The sequence below is a fragment of the Artemia sp. Qi Xiang Cuo genome, chromosome 6 (genome assembly GCF_049724085.1).
Source record: "Artemia sp. Qi Xiang Cuo chromosome 6, ASM4972408v1, whole genome shotgun sequence".
Lineage (NCBI taxonomy): Eukaryota > Metazoa > Arthropoda > Branchiopoda > Anostraca > Artemiidae > Artemia > Artemia sp. Qi Xiang Cuo.
This window is the reverse complement of record NC_142799.1, coordinates 49,004,554-49,020,791: the sequence shown is the minus strand read 5'-3', so window position 1 is coordinate 49,020,791 and position 16,238 is coordinate 49,004,554. Positions and strand designations below refer to the sequence as shown.

The 16,238-nt window shown below is 35.7% G+C and overlaps 1 protein-coding gene across 1 annotated transcript in view; it reads left to right on the top strand.

The window, feature by feature from the left end:
* Positions 1–16,238, top strand: part of LOC148951319 (uncharacterized) — a 108,725-nt gene that overhangs the window by 16,682 nt on the left and 75,805 nt on the right. The gene's annotated exons all lie outside the window — the stretch shown is intronic.

Genomic DNA, 16,238 nt, shown 5'->3' with positions numbered 1-16,238 from the left:
TTCTGCGCCCTCAGTCGGACAAATATTTCTTTTAAAGGAGAGAGAGGGATCTTTCCTCTTCTTAAGTGAGTGTTTCTAAATTTAGTTTTGTAAATCAATTTTGTCAAGTCTACACTGTTTTTGTTTCTGCTGGAGGGGGGGATTTCCTCCCAATCTTCGCAAGAGAGTATGAGGTACGGTTGTTTGATTTTTTTTATACCTGTTGTTCGACTGACTTTGTTGCAAGTTATTTTATAACCGAATTTTAACTTATTGAACGCTAATACCAAGGCATATCATTGTTCAATTTTAAATTCCAAACTGTAGCTTTTTCATTCCGTTTTTGTAAGAGTATAGGTTTCTTTGTTCAACTATTTATGAATACCATTCTTGAGTTCTAATGAAAACCAACCAAGTTACTAGCCGTGACATGTTCCATGTCTGAGCCAAATGAGATATATAACTCAAAGTTTCACTAAAGAACGAAAACATAGATTTACGACTCAACTTTATTACCGTTCTCTTTATACTCAAGATATGACTCCCTAGAGAATATTTGCAATAGAATTTCCATTAACTTGCCAAAACGAACTATGAAAATGTTCCAACGGAAATTAACAAAAACATTTTGAATTAGTGCATAACAGTATTTAATCAGATGAGTGCTGTCTGTTCTTTTTTCTTTTTTTTTTTACTTTTGTAGTGTTGTTGTGAGTAGTGACTTAACTGTTAGAAGTTTTTTATTTTTTTTTTTTTTTTTGCTTAAGCTACAAAATTAGATTTCAATTTGAATTTTAAGCAAAATTTTAATAGTCAATCAAATAGTCCTATCAGACGTAATATTGTACAGAACGCTTTAGTGTTAAGTTCGGGTTTGATTTTGAGGATACGGATGATAATCGGTATATTTTTCGGTCTTTAATGGTACTGATGCGTTCCTGGGCCCCTTCCGCAGCTCTTTTGAATGTAGACGTACTTTAATCATTCGTTTTATTCAAAAATTTTAGTCATATTATTCTGAGCATTTTGCTTTTAATCTACGGCACTGCATCTAAAAACAGGAATGACGTCATTATGAGGACTTTTTATTCATATTTAATGTAATTTGCCTTTTTTTTGTCACGTATTTACCACAACTTCCTTCCAAAACATGGATTCCAAGAACCAGGGGCGGATCTAGAGCAAAATCTTTTGGGTCGACAATGTGACAAGGGGCACCAATAAGCGAAATCTTGTGACAAGGTGCCAATAATTGACCAAATTGACAAGTTTTTAAAAAATAGTGTGAAAAAGAAAAAAAAATATGGGATGAGGGTGCCAGAAAAAATCTTGAGGGGGGAGGTCCCCCGCCCCCTCGATTCGCCAATGCCAAGAACTAATTATTGTGTAGGTATCTTTTTAGGCATACAGTCAGTAATTTCTTTCACCACACAGCCTTTCCATTTGCAACTAAATGAAAATTTAGAGGACACTATCAAATACCTTACAGGCCAAATTTTAGAGTGCACATAAAAGATGGTTGTATTTAATTAACAGGTCGTGACAGGTGGTATCTCATACCGTGGCCGAAAATTGATAATCAATTAGAAAGTAATTATCCGTGACAATACTTGTTTTAGAATTTGCCCCAAAGAGCTTAATGTACTCAATTTTAGCTGATGTAAGTGAAAACATTGATGAATATCTTTAAAAATTACTAGTTATCTTGTAAGTCGAAGATTTGTCTTAGATAAATGGATCCATAATTTCAGTTTGAAGTGAGAGCAGGAAAGATAAGAATAGCGTATCCGCCAAAGGAAGGCGAGCAATGCCCAGTAACTTCAGCGAACACTGCAAGGATACTACTTGGAAAAATTCCCAGGGGGAGGGGGGCAGGTCCTACCAGCATTTTGCTTTTACCAGCATTTAAGTAGGAGTATTTGTCACTTTCCTCTTTTTATACTTTTTGTGTTTTTGTTTCCCGGGAGGGATATCATGTACCTTTTCTTGATTAAAAAAAAATTATGTAGAGGATTCTCCCTAAGTATTTACGATCAATTGGTATGCGCCTCTATATGAAATAGGAGGTTTTGAAAAACATATGTTTCTATAGTTTCCAGGGGGGTTAGGGCGGTACCCAGAGGGTACGGCCAGTGGCAGTAGTTTCCAGTGGCCGTACCCAGAGTGGGGGGGCTAGGGGGGTTTGAACCCCTCTCTGAAATGTTTGTTTGACTCACGTAACAAAAATGGTCATAAACAAATTTTGTATGCGTTTTTTGAGGTGTTTTGTGTACCCCCCCCCCCCCCAAAAAAAATAATCTTTGAGTAAAACCCCTCCAAAAAGAAAAAATCCTGGGTACGGCCTTGGCTCTCCATAAACTTACTTTCGCAACTCGCTCATTTCTTCACACTCACCCAATTCTTCATTGCCTCATACATTTATGGATTTGGGGCTTATGGATATCTGATATGGATTTTCAAATTTGATTTCCTAGTAATTATCAATTCGTAAGAAATACTTTGGAAGCTCTCATCTGTATCATTCAAAAATGATCTTTCAAAGGTCGACTGCTTCTGACAAAGTTCAGAAATCCAATAATGCTTATATTAGGCAAAATTTGAAGATAATCATGTAGACTAAAAGCTCCTCTGAAGTTCATAATTTTTGTTCGTTTTCGGTAGTAATGTTTTAACTTCCATCGGAAAGCGCTTTATTTAAGAAAAATTAATTTTTATTCGTTTTTAAAATCACATCTAGGGTATCGTAAACACGAGGGGGACTGTCTTAGTACATTAGTGCCTTTCAAAAATCTTTTTAAAGGTAAGACTTCGAAACTGAACTTAACGTAAACAACTTAAAAATATCCAAGTTGTCCAAGGATAAGCTTCTTTCCATAGTAGTAGTTTTTTGTTCGGGAATTGAATCTTCGTAGTTTCATCATTAGTTCTCGAAAAAAGAGTAAGTATGCCCCTTTCCTTTTGATTTGGGTAGTATACTCCCACAAGAATGTGCATAAGAAAGAGCATAATGATACATATAGAATTTCCAAAGCATACATGTTAATCACTTCCAAAAAAAGTTAGATACACCCTTTCATTGCGGTTACAACGATAAAGACCCTTATAAATAGTTAGTAAAATGATTAAGCTCATTTTACATAGATGGCATAGATAGTTGGAGAGTAGGGATTCGCTATTTAAGTACGTAAAATAAAGGGGTCTATGTAACGCCTTAGGGTTTGGCAACAAAACAGCGTTGAAATAACAACGCTGTCTCATCTAGATGCCCCTTCATCCCATATGACAATGACTTAAAGTTGTGAAATACCATTCTAGAAAGAACGCTTGAAAGGGCCCAGAAATGTAACTCCAGGGGGATACGGTAAGCGCAATCCCAGGGTTAATTAGCCCAACTTATGCATACGGAAAGTTTAGAAGAAAGGCTTCATTTATGCATTTTAATTGAAATCTGAAGGGCTCACACCCTGTAAGAATCAGATTTATACATATACATTCAATCTGTATGATGGAGGGACCCAAAGTGAAGCTCTTGGGCCAATGCCTCAAAAATCCTCCCTCTTATTTTTGTGTTCACCAAAATGGTAGTTGATTATTCCTGTGCTTATTGATCAATAAAATTCATGGAAACGAACTGTAAGTAAGGAGCTACTCAGCCCAATGCTAACCTAAACTCTAAAAAATGAAATTTTGACAATAATAGATGTATCAAAAGAATTGGCTTTTTACGGTGATTCCAAGTATGTAAAATTCATCAAGTATAGGGTTAACCATCATAAGCTAAGAGCCTACGAATGTTTGCTCAATTTTTGAAAAGGGGGGAAACACACCTAAAAAAATTCTAGTGGTCTTAATAAAAATCCCATGATCAGATTCAGCATATCAGAAAACCCTACTAGGCTATAGAGGCTTCAAGCTTTTATATAAAAAAAAGTGGAATTTTGTATTTTTGCCAGAAATTGATCATGGATGCAGATTTATTTGTTATTGTTTTTTTTTTCCAATAGGTGATCGTGTCGAACCAATGGTCCTAGAAGATCGCAAGAGGACTCACTCGAACAGAAATAAAGAGTTCTAGTGTCCTTTTAAGTGACCAAAAGGATTGGAGGGCAACTAGTCCCCCTCTCACGCCCGTTTTTCCCCGAAGACATCCGATCAAAATTTTGAGCTAGCCATTTGATTCAGCATAGCTAAAAGGTCCAATAATAATGCTTTTGGGGATGGCATGACCCCTTTGTCCCTGAGGAACGGGCTGTAATTTATATAATTTGCTCATAATTTTTCCATTTATTATCGGGAGACATACGGATTTTTTTGAGGGGGGTGGAATTCTCTGTAGGGGGAGGAGATTTTCCACGAGGAAAATTTTCCATGGGGAGAAAAGCTTCCGGGGGAAATTTTCCATGGGAAATTTTTACTGGGGGGGGGGGAAGAGGATTCCCTGATGTGGTTTGAAAAAAATTAAGAAAATAAATAAAAAAAGTTTTCTGAACCTGAAAGTAACGAGTAGCATTAAAACTTAAAACTAAGAGAAATTATTCCATATATAAGGGGGGGCTGCTCCTTCAACAACCCTAACTCTTTACACTAAAGTCTGACTTTTTCCAACAAGTCTGTAAGAAAGACTCCTCAAACACAAGGGCCGTTGAATTTGAGTAATAACTATTCTTAAAGAACTTTAAGATTTTAGCGTAAAGAGCGAGGGTTGAGGAAGGAACAGCCCGCCTAATATACGGAGTAGTTTCTGTTCGTTTTAAGTTTTAATGTTGCTCCTTACTCTTAAGTTAAAAAACTAGTTTTTTTTGTTTAATTTAGTCACGAATCTGAGGCTAACTACACATAAGAGACGTCCAAGACTTGTTAAAGATAGTCACGCGATGATTTTTAATCTAAAGTACCGAACAGCCCTAAGTATAGTCCTTGGGCCTTTGCCCCCCTCTTGTTATTATGTAGAAAGTTCCTTTTTTAAAGCCAAGCTTTGAGGTGCTATGTGCATCATGTGCTTGATATGTCACTAATCTTTTAGTCAGATAAATCATGTTTTAAACAGCTGTTGAACCTTTGCTTGAAGCTATGAACAGAATCGTTCATAACTAGTTACTCTGTACCGGCTGTTATTCATATTTAAAATGAAGACCTAGCTATTAGCAGAAGAAAGATGCACATTCTCACAAAACGGGAGGGGGCACCCAAAAGGAAGCATAATATTAATGATAATTATAAAATAAAATTCAGTATGTCTGAGAAGCCCTAAGTGAAGGTTTCAAACTTAATCTACGAAAATGAAAAAATCCATATTTTTTCTTCGAAGTATTGAGTTTCAGGGACGACAATGCCTACAAAATAAACTTTAAAAAACTCGTCAAAAATTTGTTTATATTCATTTTTGTTATGTTTTACGAGTCGGAAAAATTTTTCAGGGGGGGGGGGTTCAAACCCTCCACCCCTCTCCCTTGGATACAGCCTTGATGTCAGGACACAAGAGCAAGCGAGCATAACTAGACTAGCGATCTATGTTGGTGGCAAATTCAGATCCTAGCTTAAAATTCTGCTCTATAGCTGAGTCATTGCTGAAGGTGCTTAATTTTAAGCTGTCTTGTAATTAGTAACAGCGTCAAATTTATGTTTCTAACGTGCTCTGAATGCATAATATATTTTATGAAGTAATTATCCCAACTTATGTAAACTTTTGTAACTTATGACTATGTTTTTGCAACGAATTTGCTATTAGCATTATCAGTTGCGAAATATTAGCTATTTATATAAGTTAATGTTTTCCATTCAACAGTACTCATCCAGAACAGCGAAAAGTATAGAAATTTATCTTCAAATAATTATCGATGCAAAAAAATATTTTTGAAAGAAAGTTTTAAGAAGAATTTGGTCGATAAATTCATACAAATCATATTCAGTGAATTCAGCATTCAGCGAGTCTTTTTTTCTAATGGAGCATCGATTCTGTACTGAGTTAAAAGTGGTAGACTTGTAATGGTGCTATAATAGCCAAGGAAGACTGCTGCTACGGCGCTACCTAGACGAACTTTTAAATCTGTTAAGAAATGCTAAAAACTCAAAAAGTAACCACTGGAGAAAACATTTTACCTTCTTCCTTAGGGTTTCATTTGGAAATCTAATTAGCAGAAAATTCATTAAAAGTTCATATTGGCAGAATTGGACGTTTCTCATTTGTGTCAAAGATGGAATAAAAGAAACTTCAAACATTAAATGGTCAATATAAAAACCAGTAGATTGAAAATAAAACAGACGTTAAAAGAGTTTCACAACGTTCCATTGATGTTGGGAACAAGTATTCTCCACTGTCTTCTGTGAGAAATGTTATGGCTTATGGAGAGCACTATTAGCAAAGCGTAAGTAAATTTCTATCCTCAAGGGTTGCAAGATTGGCTTTACGAAGAAGGGGAATATATTTTCATTAAAGATAATTCTGAGGCATTTTTGACTATCTTTATTTTATCTTACAATTCCAGGCAGAGACATCCCAGGAACCTTCTTTTGGGTGACTAGCTGTTTGATCTTTTTAAATCGCTAGATGGTAACGTTGATACAGATTGCCCCCCTCCAAAATATGTCCCCCCCTTACTGAAAATATGCGTGGAGTTATTGTTCTATAAAAATTTTAGAGCATAACCTATTCTAATATTTCTTGCTTTTGCTTGATCGGTAGCGTAAAGACAGTGTTTCTGACTTTTTATATTTTTCTGAATTTAAATACTCAATTTTCACTCAACATGGCCTGCATATTAGACTAATTTGTAGCCACCACTGCAACCATTATGAAATAACCGTACCCCTATGGCCCAGAACAGGAGAGAATTTTCCCAATAGCATAGATGGATTGATATATGGACTCTAATATGTATGCATTATTTTATGCCACATTAAGCTTCATAGTGGGAAGTTTAATATTACAATAGTTTCTTTTGGGGCAATTAGAGATTAAGTATTTTATTTTGCTTTTACGCAAATTTAACCAGTTGAAGTACTATATGCAACTGCTCGATCAATCAATCAATCCATCAATTTATTTATTTAAAAAGACATAAATAGTTACTTAGCTTCGACTCCAAAGCATAGCTTGTATGAGCCGAAAAACAAAACAAAGACGAGAAAAAAAATTAAAAAGCAAACAAACAAGAAGATAGAGCAATTAAATATAAAAAAAGGTGAAAATAAAGACAGTAATTTAAAAAAAGCAAAAGTGAACAAACATAATTAAAATAAATTTGAAAATTAATATGGGAGGGACATTTCAATATGCTGTACCGATTTATATTTTCAGGGATGGGAAGCTCTCGAGAAACTGTATTAAATTTAAATCAAATCCAATTCAATTTTTATTTCAAAAAAGAAAATAAAAAAGAGACGGTACTATAAAAACAAAAGAAGACAAACACAATGAATAAACCATAGGGACCCTAAATCAAAATAAATTTGAAAATTAATATTGGAGAAAATTTTCAAAATGTTGTGAAAATGTTTATTTAAGGGACGAGAAGCTCTCGAGATTTTTAAAGTTTCAGGAAGGGAATTCCAAAGCATGATAGAAGTGAAAATTGGGGATTGGCGAGCAAAGCTGGTGTTCCAACGGGGCTAGAGAATTTGGTTTGAATGTGAGCGGAGAGGACGTCCAGGATTCACAGAGGAGCAAGGAGTGTAAATGTGTGATAGTTTATCGGGTAAAACTCTGTGACGGGCAGTTTGTGCAAGTCTTAGGTTAGCAATCTTAATCAGATTTTCACTTACAGTGAATCCAGTAGTTGTATATAGATCAGAGGTAGGATACTTTCGAGGAAGCCTGAAAGCAGCTTTAACGGCTTTATTCTGTGCGATTTTTAATGATTATAGATTATTACCCCAAACGTTGCAACAGTAATTAATATATGGTTGAATAAAAGCATTATACATCATTAGCAGAGTCTCATAGTGAAGAAAGCTATTAGCTATGTAGAGGATAGCTATTTGGCGAGAGAGGACAGAAGTGCGATAACTGACGTGCTGTTCAAAGTGAGGCCAGAGTCCAAGTTTTGCATTATTAATAAAAAAAAAATCCTGTTGGGTTATCTTGCAATTATTCTGGAAGAGAATGAATGAACTTTTATGGGAAATATATTCGTTGTGACTCATGTTTACACAAGGATTAAACTTAAACAAACTAGTTTTTCCAAATGAAAGAAAGCGACTTTATTAAAAAGCAAACATAAATTATCCTACATACGAGAGAGAATGCCCCCACAATTCCTTGTTTTCTACGGAAGGTTATTAACATATTATAGATGTACATAACCTTAATAACAAATTAAAAGTTGTACTTTATTTAGCATGGAGAACCATGTTTAGTGACAGCTTCCTTCATACACAAGATAATTCATGTTCCTGTCGTAACGTGATGTGTGATGTTCTAGAGTAATGTTATAAAGTGATATTGTGATGTGAGCTCTATCGTCACCAATTATTACGAAGTAGTTTTTATTGCCACTAGCAGTGATAAGGTTAAGTTATTATTGGTAGCTATAGGTAGAGTCTCAGCAGCTATCAAGACCGACTAGAATAGACATAAGAAGGCGGATGACCTGCTAAGCCTCAGAGAGGAAGAAGCAGGTTCCGTATTGATTATATTTATTGGTTCTAAGAATACAACGAGAATTGGACTCGACCAATATAATAATATAATATAATATATATATATATATATATATATATATATATATATATATATATATATATATATATATATATATATATATATATATGACTATTTTATATTGTTGTTCATTACAGTAGTCCCTTATGAAGAGGAACCGTCCAGGCTCTCAAAATTGTAATTCTAAAATGTAATTTTAGAATGTACCTCAGTCTTGTCGTGCCTGTGGCATTTCTGTTTAAATTTTAGGCTAAGTTCAATTTCATACTTTGAGAGAAAATTTCTATGGGCGAGAAAAAAAATACCCCAGAGTGCTTCACGGTTGTTTTGACTGTCATATCTGTTCAAGTATTCTTCTTGTTGGCTCTTTTCGACCGAATGCTTTTCTGGAGTGTCATCAATTTTAGTGTCTCTATTTACTTTCATTTGGAAGCCCACAGTTTAAAATTTAATCTTTTTTGTTCGTTTTTAATTTTATATCAAGGGATCTTTTTTAAGGGAGGGATACCTCCCCCTACCCCTTTGTTTCATTTTCAAGTTCATTTTTGAATCATAATACTTCGAAAAGGACCATCATCCCTAAAATGAGCGTCCCTTAAAATAAGTCTCTTGAGGTGGGGGGGGAGGGGAAGAGGAGATCCAAAATATAAGAAATAAAATTTCAGGTCGTAAATTCTCTTAGTTTTCAAGGGAGCCCTTCGAACAAATCTTTTTCTTAAGAGATGGTATTTCTCTACCCCTTCTGTACAAGTAGCCATACGAATATAAAACAAATTACATCCAAAATAAGAAGAAAACTGTTGCCCTGCCGTACCCCTATTTACACTTTTTTTTTACATTTGCTCCTCCTAATTAGAGAATGCAAGGGATTATTCTCGCCCACTCTTCATCTTTATCTGAAAAATATCCCACCGAATTGGCAATTTTGGGCCTAAAAATGTATTTTGGGGCTCCAGATACCCCCTCCCCTAACCTATCCACGGAAAGATCTATTGAACTAAAATTAACAAAGCCTCGGATTGACCAATTCAGTAAAATATAGCCAAATAATAATTGACTATAATAACCACTCCTTTTGTATTGACTGCGCATATCTTTAGGGGCGAACGGGCCACCTTGCGAAATTGTGGCCCGGGACAATCTACTTTGTCACTTAAGAAGGGTACTAAAACCTCCAATTTTCGTTTTGACCAATCCTCCTCAATATTCTATGACCACGGGGTTGAAACTGTCAATCAGTACAAAATTTCTTTGTACTGTTCTTACTCTTTTGGGAAATGTAAAATTTGTAAATTTGCTTTACACCTTCTTTTGGAATACTAATATATTAAATATAATTGAGTAATTTCCACAATGGTAGCAACCTTTTTTGGAGATATTATCCCATTTTTCCTAAAAGTATGCACTTTTTTTTATGGTAATAACTAAAGAAAGTAAATATGAAATAAACGAGTTATAAACAATAAACTGAATAGACGCTAAGAAATAAAGGAAATGAACGATCGGTCAATGTATATGTTCTCTTATATATTTTTTAGTAGTCACTATTAGCACGAGGCGCTCTTTACTTACAGTATGTTACCACGAAATGTTTGATTAGCAACTCGTACCCACATGAATAATGTTTAAATTCTATCCTAATAGAACCGAACAGTATCTTTCTAACTTCAAAAAGTTGCACTACAAAATTAGAGGTTTTGTGGCAAGTTCTTTGGAAAAAATCGAAATTTTTCCAAAGAACTTTAACTCGTAACTAAACTTTCAAAAGGCCAAAACTTAGAGAAAAAATCCTTTAAAGTCCAAGAATAGATTAAGCTAGGAGGAGATTATTAGACAGCTGTACAGCTATTTAGATTTCTTGATTAGTGGTTGGAGAAAAAATTGAGTAGGATGCAGGAGAAAAATTTACCAACGTATAGTCACTCGTCAGTTGGCTGAGAGCACAGTAGAGAAAATATACAGTATCGACTTCTTTTTCCAAACATGACACATACCGCGCGTAAAGACTCTGTCTTTAATACCGTTTAATACCGCGCGTAAAGACTCTGAGCCGTGTCGTCACAGCCTCTCCATAGGTTTCACAGGATTTTCATAAGCTCATCGTAATGTGTACATTGGAATCGCGCGTGCGCGAAGGCGGAGTATGAATCTTGTGTGGTTTTAGATCTGTGTCACATATTTTTAATGGAGAGTAAAGCCTTTGTCGCTGCTGTATATTCTCTTTACTGTGGCTGAGAGTTACAATTTCTTAGCAATAGCAGTGTCTAACAATAATCGTCAGTTTCAAGACCTGAAAAATAGCAGTTGAAATTTATCAGGTATTTCTAGGCCATGAAAGATTAAGTATCTGATATAAGACTATTGTAGAATAGAAATAAGGATATGAAAAATTTCCAAGGGAGGCACTTTGGATTTGTTAAATTTTAGTTGTTCGTGTCATATTTTAAATCAGTAATGATAAAATTATTACCTATTATGCAAAGAGAACTGACACGGCAATCAATCAAATCTTGAACAACTGACAAATGCAATGGTTCAATTCTGAATAATCCTAGGTAGGAGTGGTATTCATTAAGGAGCTAAGTTTATACGCTACTTTCAATCTATGTGTATTAATTTTATGCTCAAAGGCCCTTTAATTGATCAGTGTCCATTCACTTAATTCAAGTTTACCAATAAATTTTTATTTATGTATTTTTTTTTTCGGCCGAACAACTTACGGCTGGTAGACAGCAGCTCAGTGACTTCTAAGTATTGAACAAAACATAGAATTCTCTTAAGGAAATGATACTCACTGTGGGCCGTAAGGTATGAGAATAAGCGTGAACACAGTTACATGGAAGGTTCCAGGTCGTAGCCTCCCCCACAAAGGTCAGATTATGTCTGCATCACGGGAAGGCATAAATAGGACTACCGGATGACAACCAGCCCCCCCTCCCCGGCATATTTAGTTGGACCTCTCAATTATGATGAACCAAATGGCTATCTCAAAATTTCATTCGGATGTCTTTGGAGTGAAATAGGACATGGGAGGAGATAGCTGCCCTCCAGTCTGTTTGTCCATTTAAAAGCGCACTTAAAATTTTATATTTTGTTCGGATGAGCCCTCTCCCGATACTCTAGGACCTTTGGTTCGATAAGATCATCCTTGGAAAAAAAAGCCCAGCAAGTATCTGTGATCTTTCTTTGTCAAAAAATACAAAATTCCAAATTTTGTAGATGAGATTTTGAATCATCTACACTAGAGTTTTCTGTTTGTTTCGTAGTTAGGGAGAGGGGAAGATTCCGAAAGCGCGCATTTTAATGCAGAAACATTCTTATTCTCATTGTAGTAGGAGAAAATAAGTTTTGACCAGGAAAAAATTGATACAGAAATGGTTTCTTCACCCTTTGAACAAGAAAATGACGCTTAATAACATGTCAAAAATCTAAACCTCTAGTTCGATGCGAAACTTTTTTTTTACGTTTTTTTCTATTTATTTGCTAAAAAAAACTGAGAAAAATTAAAAAAATGCAATCTAAGTGTTTCATACATCTTTTATGGTCAACTTTTGTCTCTGAATTCATTTCTGGTGCTCATTTCGTCACCTAACCAAAAGAAAACTATTTATTAGCAAAAAAACATTTTTTTTTTAAAGAAAATAATCTGTGTATTTTGAGAAAACTGCTACTATTGTTTGTCAGGGTTTATTTGGTAATTTACATAAATAGGTTTAAAAGTAAAAAACGAATAAACAGGAGTGAGAAACCACATCAGTGTCCAAGACCTTTCAGAACAAGGTACGAAAAAAAGGTACGAGAAAAAGCTTTTCTTATTTACCAAATGTATAAAAATTGCCCTTCATCTAAGTGTAGGAACTAAATTTGTCATCATCACAGTGAACTTTTATTCTTCTTCACTAAGTTCATCTTGAAACTTAGAATTATTGCCCGAACTCCCCTTACAGGTACGGCAGGCTAAAGTAAACTCAAGTCCGTTTTTCTTACAGGTACACTTTTCACTATCACAACCGTCAATACAACAAGATCATTTGATAATTTTCAGCAGCTGAGACGGAGCGGTAGGGAGATCTGTTTTTATTGGCGCAAACACTTCGTTATCAAGTAGTATTAAGAAGCAAAGTGACAGTATCATCAGCAACCACGGTGGTGTCTCAAACACGAGCAGCTTCTACTGCTTTTTCTGCAATCAGAACGTCGGCGTCTCCTTCTGAGTGGAAAACTTGCAAACAGATGGGTTCCAAATGGTTGCCAAAAGAGAGCCAAATGGCTCTCTGTTGTTCTGTCATCCTACCTCCAGCCATAAGACCGCCCGATGTCTTTAGGCTTCGAATATACTCTTGTTCGATGACAAGACCTTCCGAAAGCCTGGCCCAGTGTCGCTCTGATCTTCTAATGGTGTAACCTCCGTGTTCAAATGCTTCGTAGATTTTTGGGTGACTAGCTTGGAACTTAGCCATCTCTTGCTGTTATTTCCAGACAGACTTGACATAGAGTTTATGTCCGGATGCTGCTAGAAACGGAAGCATCTCTACTGCAGCTTGTAAGTGCAGATCCCATAGACCCAGTCTCTCGGCATGTGTGAATTTGAGCAATATCCCAACCATGTCAAGATACTGAAACCAAAGCTTTGCCATTCTCTGAGGCTGCAGATCTTGGCGTCGCTGCTTGAAAAAGCTACCCAGTTGCTTGAGCTGGAGATTCTGACTGAGATTTTTGGGTGGGAGGTTTCCGTCTTTGACGTCATTGAAGACAGTAGACATGTCTTTCTGTCTGTTAGTAACAGAGACAGGTCTGTTATTTGTTGAGATTAGTGAAAATGAATAAAAAAAACTTGTGCTCATCCTCGAAAAATTTCCTGTGAACATAGGTCACTTGCGCGTTTTTTTTTGTTTTTTTTAATCTTTAAAAATCAAAAATAAGAATAATAAAATGATAAAAGGTAACGTTTATGTTATATTCACTCAAATAAAATCATTTCTTGAAAAGGAAACCGTCAACAGGCTGCTCTTCTTTTCACGGTTCCATATTCTCGGATTCTGGCAAAATAAAAAAAAATAGCAGAGAAAAACTAGAAAAAAGGTAATTTCGTAACGCGATGAAGACTTAGATTTTTTATATCTCTTTTCTGAACAAAGCGGTACAAAATATTTTTCCAGGTTTGATAATTTTTTTCGTATAATTTTCTTTCTACTACTATTGAGCATTAAAAGAATTATAGAATTAGTCCTAATGAAGGGGTTGAGGTAGAAATTGATATATAATCCCGCTTTTTTTCTAAGAACGTTTCTGGTCTTCAGCGTTACTATGAAAGTAAAAAGTAACAATAAAATCCTAAACGAGCAGAATTTATTATGTATAGGATGGGGGTTCCCCCTTCCTCTTCCTCAGCCTTGCTTGATATCTGATCCCTTTGTTACCCTATAGGATATCTAATCGACATTTCGATAAACCTATTTTGCACTTTCTCTGTGGCTGCTCAATTTTGCGTGTGAAGGAATTTTCCACTGAAGGCGGGAATTATCCGAGGGAACTTTCTGTGGGGAATTTGCCAACGCGGTACAACTGGGTCGTTTTTGGTAAAATTTAGAGGTCCTAAGAAAATGTGGTACATTTGGATATTTTTGGTTACAATACATTTCGGTACAAACCCCCGCCCTCCCTTGATAGACAATAATATGCAAAACACAGAAAAACTAAAAAGAGCAACAAAACAGAAACGTCTGTTATGTAATTCAAAGCAGTTAACGTTAGTCAAGTAAGCGTATGGTCGGTTTATAATCGGTATATAAACTTCAGGCTAGTCAACAAGTTTTTAGTGGTGTTACCCAGCTATGCTAGTAGTGCGAAAAGGCAACAGAAACAAAAGCTATGTTTGTTTGAAGGCTAAGGTTTAATTAAAAACGAGATTTACAGACACGAATAATAATCAAGAATCACGCATTGAGTCAAATTTGACATTGGCCTAGTTCTAAGATGAATCATACTGTACGGTCAAGACTTTTCTTCTATTTATTTAATTCCACCTCGTACAATTAAATGACGCGTTACACCTTTGCCAAAAAAATCTAGAGCCTGGTGCATTGTTCCTCGTTTTTTGGACTGGTATATATATGTTTTTTTTATGCGAAACATCGTGCCGTACCAGAAAAAACCTGTAACTGCTTGAAAATCTTCCCAGAGAACTTCGAAAAATGAATTTATCACCATGTTGAACAGCAGTGTACTTTTACGAGCTTTCTATAAAACACAAGGAAATATATCACCTTGAATGTTTCAAGAAATATAAAACATTTTTCCGCTGTCAAAGAAAAAAAAATAGCTCACAATTTCCCCAATAGTTATGTTTCCGTCGTCAAAACAAAAATGTTTGCTAAGATTGTTAAAGAATTTCTCTAACAAACCTAATCGTTATTGGAAAAAATAATTGAGAATTCCAAGCGCAATACCCAGAACTATATAGCTAGTGATTCTAAATATGTGAAGATCTTTAAGTCTAAAGTAACCCACCAGAACTTCCGAGCCTGATAAAATTTCAGCTAAGTTCAGAAAAGGGGGAAACACCCCCACAAATGGAAATGATCTTGGTGAATGCTGCACCATAAAATTCAGAATATCCGATAATCATAGAAGTTATAAGCCCCTAATTTACAGAAATGCAAAATTGTAATTATTTTTCCATGAAGAATGACCACGGATGCGTGTTCATTATTTTTTTGCGTGTGTGTTTTTCTCAGGATAGTCGTAAAAAACCAATGACCCTAGTATGTCGGGAGAGGGCTAATTCAAATGGAGATCAACTTTCTAGTGCGCTTTTTAAGTGACAAAAGGGGTTGCAGAACAGATAATTGATGTTTTGTGCCATTTCGTTGAACGAAACGAGAATTTTTTCCCAAAGAGAACCAAAAAGCTATCGGCGGAAAATTCTAAGAATGCCTATTGTTTTAAAATTGTCGAAAAACTGTGCACTGGATTTCCCAGCTTTAAAAGCAGTAGCGCCACTTGGTGGCGTGTTCATCTCCAAACATGTATATAGTTCTTACAAAAAAAACCTGCCAAGATAGACGTCTACTTTAAAGCCTCGTTTAAGTTAATTTCGTTTGAGGCTTGATATTAATATGTACAGTGTTGGATAATTGCACATCCATTATTTTGGAAGAGGACCAGTGAATCTTTGTGTAGATAAGGGGGGGGGGTATTTGAAGCCTTTTTTATGCCCAAATTTCCTAACTCTTAGTGAGACTGCAGATAAATATTGAAGCAGGTTTGGACTAGGGGGGTGTGGAAATTATTACCTACTTTCCCCATTCCCAGGATTTTTTGGTCTGTGTGACATAGGAGATTTTATTCAAATGCTTAACGGCCCAAAAGGGTGAAAGGTGTAGCGGCTTCCTGATCGCAAGCAGAAAATCTACCAGAGGAGGGGGGGTTATTTGCTTCTATGAATTCTGTGCTTACTGAGATTTTATTGGACTTCTTGCTTCCCAGGGGCATTGTCACTTGGCGCCATGAGGGCATCCCTGTAAAAATGCTTTTGAAGAATTCACACTGGAAACCACGGAAATGAAGATCCTTTAACACAAATTTGAATTTTTGACCC